This window comes from Nothoprocta perdicaria, unplaced genomic scaffold, assembly GCF_003342845.1.
Source record: "Nothoprocta perdicaria isolate Ctin4 unplaced genomic scaffold, notPer1 scaffold_35, whole genome shotgun sequence".
Classification (NCBI taxonomy): Eukaryota; Metazoa; Chordata; class Aves; order Tinamiformes; family Tinamidae; genus Nothoprocta; species Nothoprocta perdicaria.
Window position 1 is genome coordinate 1,279,381 of NW_020455588.1, and position 14,995 is coordinate 1,294,375.

The 14,995-nt window shown below is 35.9% G+C and overlaps 1 protein-coding gene across 1 annotated transcript in view; it reads right to left on the bottom strand.

Annotated features, from left to right (window-relative positions):
• The window catches only part of KIAA0825 (KIAA0825 ortholog), a 210,384-nt gene that overhangs the window by 165,232 nt on the left and 30,157 nt on the right, over window positions 1–14,995 (bottom strand). The gene's annotated exons all lie outside the window — the stretch shown is intronic.

A 14,995-nucleotide genomic window follows, 5' to 3' on the forward strand; every position in this document is an offset into this window, starting at 1 on the left:
TAATACACATGCATATATCTCTATGCATGCACAAACATTCTATACATTTTTATGGGATATAAAGCAAGCTCCACATACCAAGTGTTCACTTGCCCTCTTTTAGGTTTTCTTTTAATTTCCCTTAGCAGAAGTTAATGAGAACATTAGGAGATTTATATCTGAGACCAAAGACCTGGCTGTGACAAAGACTCATGCATCATTTACACAAGCTTGTTACAACACTGTGAACTATGTCGACTGCTCATGGGAGTACAGGGCTTGAACAGTCCAATCAGTCTTATGACCAAATCTATCAACCAAAATCAATTGTAATGATGTAATAGATAGTTGAGTTGAGAAGTGCTTGTCCAAAATCAGTTCTTATCTCTTAGACTTCTAACCTGCAAAAATCAAGTAGTTTTATATCTTAGTCTGTACAATTCACATAGTTTAAGGGGCTGTCTCCTCAAAGTAGGACTTTTGAGCAGAGTCTTATGTAAAAACATCACTACAAGGCCTTATCCCCTCTTTTTTTTTTTTTTAATACTCAAATGGAAAATTTTGGCTCTGTACTACAGAGTAAACTCCTTCTTACTTCATAAATATGTCAAATATACAAGTTTGTCAAGTAAAATATACAACTTCTTGTATACAACCACTACTTGTATCTTTGGATAACAAAAACACCTATTATTGGTTACTTCCACTTTTGAAAAAAGTTAGATCTCTTCAAAGAAATTTGACGGCGGGGAGGGACACACCAAAAAAACAAATTTAGCTCTATTGTATCCCATTAATTTATGAAGGGTATGATGGTTCATTTACCTAGCACCCGAAGGCCAAATAGTCCATCACCATGTGCAAAGCTTGGCTGAAAGGCCTTATATACACTCTGAACTCTGTGGAGCCTCAAAACACACATGACAAGATTTCATTTTGAAGACCACTGCCCAGACTACTCGCATAAGCTACTTAGCTTATAGAAATACACACATTGGCTACACTGAGGCTGCCTGAACTGCTCCTAAGGCTGAATCTACTAATGGAAAGCTCCTGAACCAGTGAGATGAGCTACCTTTCAAGCACAATAACACACAGACAAAATTCCAAGCAAACACACTATCAGGGAGTGGTGAGAGTTGGTTGCTCTCAGCAGGAGAGGGTGCAGAGCACAAGAACTTGGCCAGGGAAATCCTTACCGGGCAGGGCCCCAAGCAAAGAAAGTAAAGCCTACCTGCAGGTGAGAGCCAGGTTCAGCCAAAAGTCCAGGTCACCAGGCAAGCTCATGATGACAAGGAAAGGCTCAGATTAAGCTGGGAAATAACTCCACAGGTCAGGGAATGGATCAACAAGAGCCATGTATATTTGCACACATAGCTGAGCTACAGACAGGCCCTCCTGCAGCAGAGCTGAAGTAGGGGGCCAAGCCTGACCTTATATAGAATCCTGGGCCTATCACAGGGCAGGGGCAGGGTGACTCCAGGTGAGAGTCCTTAGGGCAATTAGTACCTGCTAATCAAAGGGCTTGAGCCACAGCTGGTAAGGAGCTTCAGTTAACAAACTAAAGTACTGAAAAACAAGGAGTTTCTTTAAAACTGTACTTCCCATGAGAGATTTATGCTTTGTATGTACTGGGAACACCATCAATAAATATTTAAAAGGTTAAAAAGACAGGAAAAGTATTTCAGGCTTTTGCTTCCAAGCTGGTGGTACCTTTCTAAGGGAAAAAAAAAGAAAAAAGCACCCCAAAGGCAAAGATTTTGTCAGGTAAATTTAACCTATACTTGTACCAAGCAAAGAAGCATTTTAGTTAACTACAAAAAAAAAAAAAAAAAAAAAAAAAAAAAGGAAAGAAGGAAGCAGAAGAATAAGTCCATAATGTTCCTAATCTTAATACCCCCATCCTGTGTTCTCTACTCTTAACATTCACATAGAGACAAGAGGGACATAAAAGGTACTTAATTTTCTCTGTCACTCTCAGCTGCATGGTAGGAGTCTGCCATCCCAAACAGGTTGACTCTCAGACAGCTTTGCTGATAGAGAGGGAAAAAAAAAGAAGAAAAGAAGCCCTAAGTAGGACTAACATTGAATTAAATTCTGCAAGGAATGTGGCAGATTGTTTTGGTGCCAAGGCAGCAGATGCAGTCATACCAAAGTCTAGCATCACCAGAGAAACAAGGGGCACCTGTTTTTCAAGTTTTGCTTTCCTATTCAATTGGATGAATTGGAGAAAAAGATCTGAAGAAAAAAGTAGACCATCTATCTCACCAGAGATTCGATTGATTCTGCCACTTGGGAATATTTTTGTAAGGATAAAAGCCATGCTACTGAAAAATTTCACTTCACCAGTGATGAAATTTGGAAGTCTCCATATGAATTCTAAGCCAGCTCATATAACTTAATAAAAGCATTTTTCAAGAACCATAAAGAAAAAGTATACATTGTATAAAGTGCTCATTCATAGTACCTGAGTTTCTCCTAAGTATTTAAAACTGGAAATAAAAATTCTGCCTTTATGTTATTACTTACATGTCTTTACATGTCTTACATTACTTACATGATTTGCCTCCATGTCTAAATATGCAGTAGCATGAAAAATAAGGCTGTTCTAGATCAGGAAGACCAGTGCATACCTGCTAACTTGTGATTTAACAGCAAGTTTCAAAACTGGCACTGTGCTCAAAGCTGTAGCTCTTGAAACCGTTAAAAAGTGTTTGCAATTTCCTTGGCTATAGCCTGAAAGCATGTGTCTGAAAATCTCAAAAGGCATATGAAAATATGCATATCAATTAATACCTAAACTTTATAGTAAATATTTTGATTTTTTTCTAGAGCTTGACACTTTTTAACAATACTCACAACATCACACACACACACACAAAAATTAAATTGCTTATTCTGATCATTTCATCAGTCCACCCAAGGATGTGATACACCAGTGTGGTGCAGAACCACCTTGCATCATAGCTGACCTGGCTGTAGAAGCTAGGAATAGCTGTGCTAGAAGAGCATTGCTCTCAGATTAATTAGCCTCACTACTCAGGGTACAGTGGCACATGGCAAAACTGCCTCTGAGGCTCCCGATGGAATCCCTGGAATGCAACCTGACGACTGACTCCTTCAGTGATTACAGTGGGGACTTCTCTCTCAGCAGGATCCGAGAGTTTAAAAGCTTTTAAATCAACTTTACTATAAAATATTTTCCCAATACATTAAGTATCTTTCCCCCGCCCCTTTTATAAGGCTCAGTTTCACATAAGACAGATCTACTGTTCTTCAATGGACACAAGAAAGTGATGTCAGGGATTTCATCCAGTGAAGCTATATAAGAAAAAATACACAAAGAAAAAACATAATACTAAATCTAACTACAACCCACATACAAGTAATAAGGCCATTTCATAAAAGGAAGCAGCACTTTGTTGAAATCGGAAATGAAATAACCTATTAAAGCAGAAGAAACTCTGATAGAAATTGATAGTCACTGTATATAGGGATATTGCAAGGGGTAAAATTTTCAAAGCTGTGCACGGGGAGTTATGTACATAAATTCTATTAACAATGCTCCATGTTCCTCGTCTCGCAGCGATATTAACTTTTAGGTGACGCTATAACTATTATAACAATTTTGCATTTATGACAGCATTCATCTGCAAACTATCTCCTAAACGTAGCCAGTATATAAATTGCATTATTCTTTGCCTTGCATTTAGTAACAATACATTCATTTTTTATGGACATGAGATCACAGTCCTCGCTACTCAAATGGCATGTTGCTGTATGTTTTTCAAAATAACTGTTAGGTTTTAAATAATTAGTATTCCTGGGTATAATCACTTCTCTATTGTCAAAAGATAACTTAATATCTCTGCATAGCAAATGTAATACACAATATTGCACATAACTAAATTGTTACAAACAGTGCCAGCAGTTTTCTATCCACAGTACTTAAGATAATTATAAAAATCATCTTCATTACTGCATGCTAGCATTTTTTAACAGTTTAATTTGGATAGGTTACAAGATACATTCAAATCACCCAGACACAATTACTGCAAACCCAAGAAGCTATAAAACGTTCCCAACCAAATCCCTTTGACCCTGTTAATGTCTGTTCCTTGTTAATCTAAGGCAAACATTGTTTGTAGTGTGCATTTGTTATGGAATATGAAAAAAAAGAAAGGAAATCCCTAAACAGTTGTTATTGATTCCAGCGTTTATGGACTGCAAGTTAAGTGCCGTTTACGAAACAGAACAGATGCAGATGCTGACAAAAAGGTAAACAATTGTTGCATGGCTTACTGCCAGCTTCCAAGCCAATATATTAAACTCCAAGTGAAGCACATTTCCCCTATAGATTGCACTTATTGCCACTTCATTTCCTATGTGCTCTGTCTCTCTATTGCTGTGCCTGGCACTAAGCTATTTTCGGTCGTGCGGTGACCCCCGAGGCCTAGTGCTACCTCACATAGCCATTAGTGAGGGGAATTGCATGTGTCTGACATGGCCTGAAACCAATTATTTGATATTTTCTTCAGAATGATGCCCAACTCTGTTGGGAATGAGCAATCATGAAATAATTTACCTCCTGATTTAATTTTTTCCTGCACAAATTAGTTGTAGCCCGAGCCGGCTACACGCAGCTGCTTGTGACTTCTCTCTGTCTTATCAAGATTCTACTTGAAATGATAAAAAAGCGGACGGGGGTGGGAGGGAGGAGGAGAGCTGACTGGAATAGGTTGGGGAATCCTGCTTTAAAAAGGCATTGACAAGTTTATCAGAGCCACTGATCACATGGACTCGCTGCTCATTGAAAGTGACAGGCCCATAAAGAAACCAGCAGCGCAGCACAGGCAGCCACGCGGGTGCAACCGGTTAAGGTTTTTTAACACCTGTCTGCTTTGCAGATCCCTCTAATTCCAAGGAAACCTAAGGGGGCAAGAGAATCTGTTAAAAAAAGGAAAAAAAAATAGCAAACACACTGGCTCATTCTGCCCCCATCCTTTTTCAAATATGGTCATAGATGTAACAACAACAAATGTTTTCCTATTAGACAACATCATTAATTTGTGACTGTTGTAAGCACTTATACTATGCATCTCTCCATATAGAATATATGTCAAACGAGAGCAGCGGAGAGGATTTCAAGTTATGTATAAACAGCGTCAGCATATATAAATTTCCATATATTTAATCAAGAGAGTGTCTGTCATAGAAAGAGATATGCCACTGCTAGCTATTAAAACAACCTCGGTGAAGACTACGCTAATCTTTTGAAAGAGATTCGCTCTACATGAAACTTTAATCAAATCTACCCCATTAATGTCTTACCACTTAAATGAAATCAGTTTTCACTTAATCGGCAAGGTTGCTTCCACATCAGGTTGCTCGCTAGATGCTCGCTTGTAAATGCTTAGGAACCCTTTGCTAAGACCAAGCATCAAAATAAAATCTTAATTTGAATTCACGTTGGCGACCGAACAACGAAAGGATAGACCAGTGCTGGAAACACACGATGCAGAGCAAAAACTTTTGATCATGCTCTGACTTGCAATTTGTGCAGTCATTCTAAGCAAATCAACCTGCCGATCTGATGCCTTGACAGCAGGCAGCTACTCTGCAACTCTGCTGAACAAACTGCAGTGAATTCCTCAAGTGCGCTGACGATGAGGAGCTCTGTCATGATTATTAATAAAGGTGCTTTATATGTAGATATCTATTTAGCTTGCTTTGAAAGCACAGACCCAATCTGCTACTTAATTTTCAAAAGTAGCACACACTTCCTAATAAATTATCACAGTTTTCTATTACATACTGCAATTTCTACTATACAATGAAATTCGCAAGTATTCAAATGTAAACCAATTAACTAGTCTCTTAGTTAAACCTAATTGATGATGGCTTCATCTAAGGAATTTAGCAGCTGGTGTCCAATCATTTTCTGATAATTATCATAATAATGAAATAGCAGACATTCTTTAGATTTCCCATTTAATTAAATTGGTCCAAAAACTTGTAAACAGACTACATTTGCATTTGTTTATAGCATTTATGGTTTGGAAGGGAATTTCTTCGGAAGTCATGACTGAAGGCAAGCTGTCCTTTTCATAAAATTATCCTGTATCAAAATAATACTCTGTATAGTTCTTCCCATTAGGCCTGAAACCACATTCTGGTCTTAATGATAGATATGAAGAAACAGTGTCTGAAAGAAAGCATAACAAATGAGCAAACCTGTAACAAACTGGAGGTGGCACCAATTTTGAAATAGGACTCCTTACAGAGCACTCAGAAGTGGATGGTTTTCTTAGTCTTTGCTGAAAGAGGAATTAAGTACCGCCAGACTTGTCAACTTCCTCATGAAATCCAGTGTTGATAGAACCTGTTTCCCTGAAGCCCATTTAAAACACTTGGCTGATAAAAGTCAACTGCAATTTGTATTCAGAATCACAGTAAGTAATATGTTTATTTTAAGAAGACTAAAATTGCTTTAGCATCTGCAAGTATAAACATCTCTGCTAGCCCTTTTTCTATCCTTCCTACCTGCACTCGCAACAGAATAGTTGGGTGCAACACAAATTGGTTCATTATATCAGACTCACTCCATTAAAACTAGAGTGTTGGAAACTTTCAGCCAATCAAGCATTTCTATCAGGTGTTCATCATCCCTTTGTGTTGTCGACATATGATTTTATGTGTTTCCCTAAATAATAGATTAAAGTGAATCTGTCACTTTTGCTTCTCCTACCCCCTTGGAATTTCCAAGCCATAATGGCAGCAGACAGTGACAGCTTTTGTTCCAATAAGAGAAAACACTCAGAAAATTACTTTAAAAGGCTGCAGTCAATACTCCTATTTCTGCTTTCTTCCTCTGGATATTTCAAAACACTAGTTAGGTTAAATCACCACCAAAGTCTCATGAGTATTTTTCCCAAGGAATATAAAAATCAGAAATAAGTTTCATCGTTAAAAAGGGCAGATATCGCCATTTAAGAACTTCTAGAGAGATAAGTTTGGAAATGTATAACCTTTTAACAAATACTTTGTAGAGAGACTAGAATATGATCCACATTGCAAATAAAGGATACATCATATGTCAGAACAGATGTATGTGTGGAAGTTCCTACCCACTGAGCTGATACTACACTCTAAAAACATCTCTTTTCACATGAGCTGACAGTCTCGTGTGACAATGCAGAAATTGCTGCACTTTTCTGGCACACAAACAGCAGGTCAGTATGCCATCCCATTCTGTACACTCAAATACAAACATTTGGATCTTAGCCTCAGGATGATCAACGGATGCACCTATTGAAGAAAATGAAGGCGTTTTGCAGAGATCCATAACTGATGAAATTCTGCACAATCACAGTGTCATGTATTAATATGGCACTAAATGGTACTAAAAATTTTCAGAGGCACTAGCTGCTAAATTTGAATGGAATAAGTTTTACTGGGTTATAACAATCCTGATTCTCTGTAAATCAGAAAGAAAGAAATCTGCTTTGCCTTTCTATATTCAGCTAATGTAGCAAAATGCGCTTGAAAAATACCTAAAGCTTTATACTTTTTAATAATTCACTAGATGTGGCAGCTCCTTGACTGAAGAGGCAGTTTTCTGGTTTTTGTTTTAAATTTTTAAGTCTAAGTCACTGTGAAAAATTCACGCATGTTCTTACTGAGCATATTTGACGCACTCCAAATTTAAACAGATATGAATTTTTGCAAAACAAACTAACACGACTAAAATAATTTTGCCCCCTTTAAAGTTATATTTGCTCTGCGAACATGCATTTTATGAAAAAAAAAAAAAAAAAAAAAAAACCTCTATCTTGACAGAAATCACAGCCAGGACTATCTAATTAACTTGTGCTTATATGGTGGTAGACATATATGTTGAAAAGACTCCCATAATAATTTTCTTTTCAATCAATACTGCAGGAGCCTTTTTAGAAGACATTTTTGAAGTCTCCTCTTATCAGCCATTGTTCTATATACTTTTCTCCATGCAGCTATATACTGTGAAGGGAAAGAGAAGCTAACTTAATAATTCTCTGTCAAATTCTTTGTCACTTTTCTTCTTCTTATTAGAGTACTACAGTATATAAATCTCAAACTGACCTCTGACCACTCACAAAATATCAGACTGGAGAACAAATCACTTTCATCTTTTAAATTTGGGAGGAGAATGCAATAATTAGGGGGCATGGTGAGTTAAATGCTCTCTTCATGCTGAGGAAGAACACCCAGGTGTGCTGAGAAAGCAAAGAAGAAGATAATTAGTTGGTGTTTGCTAATTGAGGACATTCTGAAAGCAGGAAATACACCATGGCTGGAATTATGCCTGTTTCTACTTCAACAGAAATAAGAAAAAGAATGCAAGTCCCCGATGGCAAAGGTGAAATGAAATAACTGCATCAGGAGGCAGTAGTCTGAAAAAATATAACCCCAAAAGACCATCAACAATTTCATGTTTTTAAATGTACAAATATTTTGGAAAGTAAATTTGTGTTTATCTATCTTGTTAAGCAAACCAAACAATGTGATAATAAAGTCCTGAAATCGGCATTGTTTCAAAATGACAACGAGTCAAGAAAGAGATTTCACTGTCAGTCTTCATATTATGGGCTTAATAAATGAATTCAAGCAACAGTTCTAAAAAGAAGGAAGGTATTCAAGACATGCTATCAGCTTTGAAATTCTGTCAGTTCAATTGACATTTCAGTAACTTGGATACTGTTATCTTACCCCCCACTAAAAAGCTTAAAAAGTAACAAGCTTAATGCTTTTGTAATCGTTACGAAAATGTCATTCTCCCACTAGAAACACATTTGTGGTCCTAGGGTATTATGTTCATGCGGCCTTTAAAAGAGTACCTCTCTTTTTTTTTTTTATTAAAACTTCAGCTCTGCATGTTCAAACAGATGGTTTTATTTTCTCTTCAATACTGCTCATATTCCCATTTAATATAATTGTGCAGTAGAAATCAAAGATAATACTTGCAAGGATAAGAAATAAATAATATGTGACAAAGAGGCTATGAAACACATTATTTCCTATATTAAATGCAAAGACAATTATTTTGTTTCCCCTGAGTAATAGGATCTTGTTTTGGCTGTCAAAATTTTATAAGTTTCCCAAGGAACAAAGACAACTGTAGAAACCTGCATCATATCTGTATGTCCAGTTTTTCTATGATAGCTTCCCATTACAGATTGCTACCAACACTGCTCAATTTGTTTTTTAAAATACATGGCAAACATATTTGCTGCACATCTCAGTATTGATTTGTCCATAATACGAAATTAAGGATTTCTTCTCCAGTATTTCTAAAGTTAAACCAACCAACCAACCAAGTAATGAAGACTTCTGAATTTTTACTCATTCTCTAATTAGGACCATATGCAAATTTCACTGTTATCCTTATGTTTTCTGCAAAAGTTATCTGAAGGTATAAGGTAGATGTGCTTTGAGGCTTAACTGACAGGTGTTTCTTCCCCCATCTTTCTCCCATAGAAACCACAGGGCATTGGGAAGAACATCCCATGCCTGGTGTTCTTCCCAGTGTGTGAAGAACACACACTGCACAGCTTGGGGAAACAGTAATTTAAGGTTTATTACTTAGTGCTTCTTTCCAGCAACTGCCCCATGCCTTGCTTTACAAAGACCCCTAAAGTCCTGTTCCTATAAAAGTTATTTTACGATGCATTCTGCCAAGTGATAAAGAGAGAAAAATAGGAGAACCACATTCTGAAGGGGATGCCCAGTGGGCAGGAATATAATTGAAAGACTTAAGCTACTATTATTCTACAAATATAAACTACAGGTCCATGCAGGTAAGCTAAGCAGGCGTTGGTGGAGCTGCTGGAAAAAAGAAATTAAAAAGCAGTGGAAGTGCAAAGCAGCAAGAAGGGTGACGCTCCAACTTCTATTATTCTTTATTTAGTTTGTCTTTGTTGAAGTCACCTTTTCAGGTTTTTATCTTTAAATACACTTCCATAATGTATTTTTAACGTTTTCAACTTCTACAACATTTGATGCTTAGCAACACGTTATAGATATAACTGCAAACTTGCTTGTATTAATATAAGGATCTGGGCAATATACTCATTGTGAACTGCTGAGGCAGGATGTGAAATGGGGTATTATACTCTGTAATCCATATGGGCCACTTCCTATCAGCCTCTCCAACCAGCACTTCAGAAAGATGCAACAGCATTGTCTGAGACAAAACAGTGTCAAATCAAGTAATTCCTCTACCTTTCTCCTTCCTCCTAATACTTCTTTAAAGCGCAGTTTTAACAATGGATAACAGATACGAGAAGAGGAGGGAAAAGCGATTGTAACTACAACATAAAGATTTTAAATTATCTGCTATAAATCTGAATATGGACAGAAATCTCAACAAAGGTGCAAAGACATAAATATTAATTACATGAATCCCAATCTGCGATTCTTTAATTTCCAGATACAAACTAGAAAATAAATTATACTAAAATGATTGAGTTCTAATTATTCCCAGACATGAATAACCTTTCTTTTTTTTTTAATCACACAGTCACTAAACCAGCAGGCATCAGTGCTATTTTAGGCATATTTTTGATAGATAACAAGAAGATCATAGGAGATTGGTTGTAGGCAATAATCGTGGCTCAAGAGATCACAAACCAACTGAATTTAAATTAAATGGAAAGATAAAAGCAAGTGTAAAACTAAAGTCCTTCATTTCAAAGGGAGGAAATAATAAACTAGGGAAAGCAAAGCTATGTGCACAGGGATGTAAAGAAGAAATGAGATTCCTCATAGTAAAAAGGGAAAAAAAAAGGAACTCGTTTTTAACTTACACAAATAAATAAACTGTTGAGGAAGAGTAAAGATGAGTGACCTTAAAATAGATTTTTTTTTCAAGTCTTTATATGTAACCCCCCAAAGTTACCTTCATCATTTCAAACAGCTACCCCAAAGCTTGTTTCTTCTCTTTCTTTAAACTCCACTGTACAAATCCAGCTCCTCTAAACAATATCAGTCTTTCTATTTAAGCTCAGATATTCACCATTTTCAGATTATACATTCCATGAAAACAACATATTCCTTAGGAACTCATGAATATTTAAAGATAATAAATTAAAAGGATAATAATAACTGAAATGCATTTGAATGTATCTTCAGAAGAACATGGAAGTTGGTCAAAATTTGGAGAAAGAAAACAACTTTGTATACTGGGGGGAAAATGCAAAAATTGAATATTAAACTATGCCAATGAAGTGATTGAATTACTTTGTAGTAAAAATTCGCTTGCACCAATAAAGACTGGAATCTGGAAATTATTACTTCAGTTTACTTCAACTTTGCAATAATATGGTCTTAAAAATAACCTGCTAGTGATGTGACGAACAAAGGTTTTGACAAAAGCTACTAAATTGGAGTTCCCATTCTGTTTGAGGGTCTCTGGAAAGTCTGTTACTAAATGAGCATACTGAAATTATGCGTAGCACTTCAAACTTTATCAAGTTACAGCCAGAAGAAATTAATAAATAGGCTAATAAGTGTGTCTCTATATATATGCATTAAAACATATATATATATACATTAAGACACATACATATTCTCTCTCTCTAATTGTATAAATAAAACCAAAGGAAACTTTTTACTAATACATAAAATTCATATAATTTCATGGCTTTTAGGTTTCTTTGGCTGCTCTCTTATCAATTGTAAGAGAGCTATTTCTTTATCTAAAAGGGATAAAGGATTAAGATAGATCAGTGAAGCCTGATTAAACTAGCTTAACATTTCTGTAAACAAAGGAATACAGAAATGGTTCAAAAGGCAAAAATACAAGCCACATTCAATGGACTTGCTGCAAGTAATTTCTGAGGAACAGCACAGTGGAAAGAGAAGCAAAAAAAACCACAGGGGATAACCTGAAAAAAACAGCAGCTGTCCGCATGATTCATCACATGCTAAGTATGTTAACAAGTATGTAATAATTTTAATATTTCTTGAAATATTGCAACATTTTATCAGCTTTTGAGAGAAACATATGAGTAATATCATAGAAAGGCTGAAACAATATTTTTACAAAATGAAAGCTAAAACATTTGGGGGGAAAATAACCCTTCCTTTGATATTATTCTAACATATTAGAAACACCGATCTCTTGCTGAGCACAAAAAAAAATAGAGCAGGTCCAAGCTGCCTAAAATCCACTACAATAAAGTAATCTAAATACTAATGGCTGAAACCTCCACTGATAAAGGTAATAATTTAACTGAGAATCGGATCATGTTATAACACAGAAGCACCTGCCTCCACTATAGATGGCAAAGATGCCAAGTTCCAAAAAAATGGACTTTTTCATATACCATTCCACAAGCAGCTCGCTCAAATACGCTCATCCTCAATCCGGATAAACAGATTCAACCTAATTATTTTACTTTGCTAATAGCTATTCTAATCGAAGACTAGAAACAAAATTGATGATATCTTATTTCATAAATATTTTTCCATGGGAAATATTTTGAAGATCTACAAATCTGTTAAAGCTTGTCATAAACTGCCTTTACTTTCCATACGTAAGTAGGTCATCCATATAAGGTTTTCCAAGGTTCTAGCATTTATCATTATATCCTGTTATTTTTTTCAACCCCTATACAGTAGGATCAATTATAGTAGCTCTTATGAAAAAAAAAAGATATTTCCCTGACGGCAGACTGAGTAAATAATTTTTTTTTTCACCTATGGGATAACAGTCCCCACTGAATGTTTTGATTAAATTATTTTTTGGTTTGAAATGTGCTGGTTTGGTGACTCCCAGAGGCAATGACAACAACAAAAAAGTCTTTCAGCTAAGAAGAAAAATTTTCCTTTTCTCCCCCTCTCCTTCCCGCCACAACATGCTTACCTTTTCTTACTGACCAGAGTCTTTCCATAGCAAATAGAACATCACTATCACGCCAAACGATTAAAGGTGAGTTTTAACTTAACCTGTGTATAAATACAGAAATTCACTCTCAGCTGGGGGTGAACGTACAACAAAGGCATCGTGAGCCTTATTGGTATTTAATAAGAGCTCCAAGCTGGAAAAGCTACTTGACTCTAAGAGCTTGTCTACAGTTACAAACCTCCTGGAACAGTTATTCTGTAGAAACTTTTTCCAGAATTGTTATTTCAGGGTGAACTCCCATGTGGACACTTTGATTCTAAGAGAAAAGTGCCTTTTCCAATTTTATTATACTACCAACATAGTACATCCAAACAATTTGGAACAGAGAGATCTTTTTCCAGAAAGAAGTTATCACCTATGGACTCATATTCAACTAACTCTTCAATTACACACACACACACACACACACACACACACATATATATATATATATGTTTTGTAATGGAGGAAGTATACATTTCAGTTGATTTGATTTACAGCTTCCAACATTATAGGCTATGACTTGGCAAACAAACAAACAAACAAAATCCTATGTAACTTTACAGCTTTCCTCTAATATTTTACTGACTTCTGGCTTCACTATTACCACTTCACTGTTTGGCTGCCTTCAGTCTGCACACTCAGACTTTCTGCAAGAGCCTGACTCTGAGGAAAACTAGTGTCAGAGATGCAGGCCTCCCATACAACCCAGTGAAAATCAGTAACATGAGGTATTATACAGTGAAGAGATGAAGACATAAACAACGACTGAGAAGAAAGTCATTTTGAAGCTTATATTGTATTAACAAGCCACACTTCTAAATAAATTTTACAGGTGCTAGATGGACAGTTGCAGCATCTGAAAGAAAAAGGACATTGAATACAGCTTCAAATAAAATTAAAATTAGGGGATTTATGAAATAAAGTTTGAAACTAGTTGCAACAACTGTCCTAAAAGTTACAAGCAGCTCCTAAGATTTGCTTTGTTTGTTTTTCAACCGTTTTTGTTTTTTTGAATTCATAATAAAAGCATGCACTGGAAATCTGTCCTGATAAATGTGCTGGCACAAAAGCACGTAAAGAAACATCTGATGGCAAAGAAAATTTAAGCAAAGCAAACAAATATCTTAATAGATTGAATGATTATTCTTTTCCTTCATGTAATATAGTTAATATATGTGTACTTAGAGAACAAGCCTTATGGTCTCTTTAATATTCATGTCTTACATGTTCATGGATAACTGAACCTTTTCATCCTTGTGAGTTACTTAAGACTGAAAGAAAACATAAGTTATGAATTTTAAGTTATCTTGCTAGTCACTTTCCTTAGATAATTTGTACTTGAATCTTTTCACTGGCTCCCATCTTGCTATCTGACTCAAAGCACACTTCTTGTCACCCATGCCATAATTCAACATTGCTCTGAAACTACTTATAATCTTTTCATTTCCCACTAACATTCTACTAATTATATCAGCTTTTCCACTTGTCACCTTTTCACTTTATTTGTCTGTATGCCTTTTCACTTACTTTATCTTCCATATGTTCCATATTCCTCCATCTTTCAGCTCCTGTTGAAGAGTTATTTTTGCATTTCTTCTAGCAGTATTTCAAGCTGAGTTACATTAACATGTAGACCAACTTTTAGAACTCAAGAGAATATAATTTTCTTCCGCCTCTGGGCTATTTGCCTGGGAAAAAATTACCTTATTCATCCTATTTATACCATCCAAAGATCCTCCCTCTGTTTCTCTAACTTCCAAATGCTTCTAAACTTCTAACGCTTCTGTCTGCAAACTACCTCACCTTCAGGGAGGGGTATATTGTAAAAAAACAACTCTTGCACAGAAGAATGCTCAAAACTTCACATTGGAAAAGCAATTAAGTACAATCATGCAATTAAGTCGTGAAAGTTTCCATTCTGCACGTTTTCTTAAAGCTTTGGTTCTTCCCTTTGGAAATTAGCACGTCATATTCGACAACAGGAAAAAGATTGTACAGAAAATATCTTTTTAATATTGAACTGCTTTGTTGCTTTAAATTCTTTAGAAAAACACGAAATGGTCTGTTAGTATTAACTCTAAACTGTAA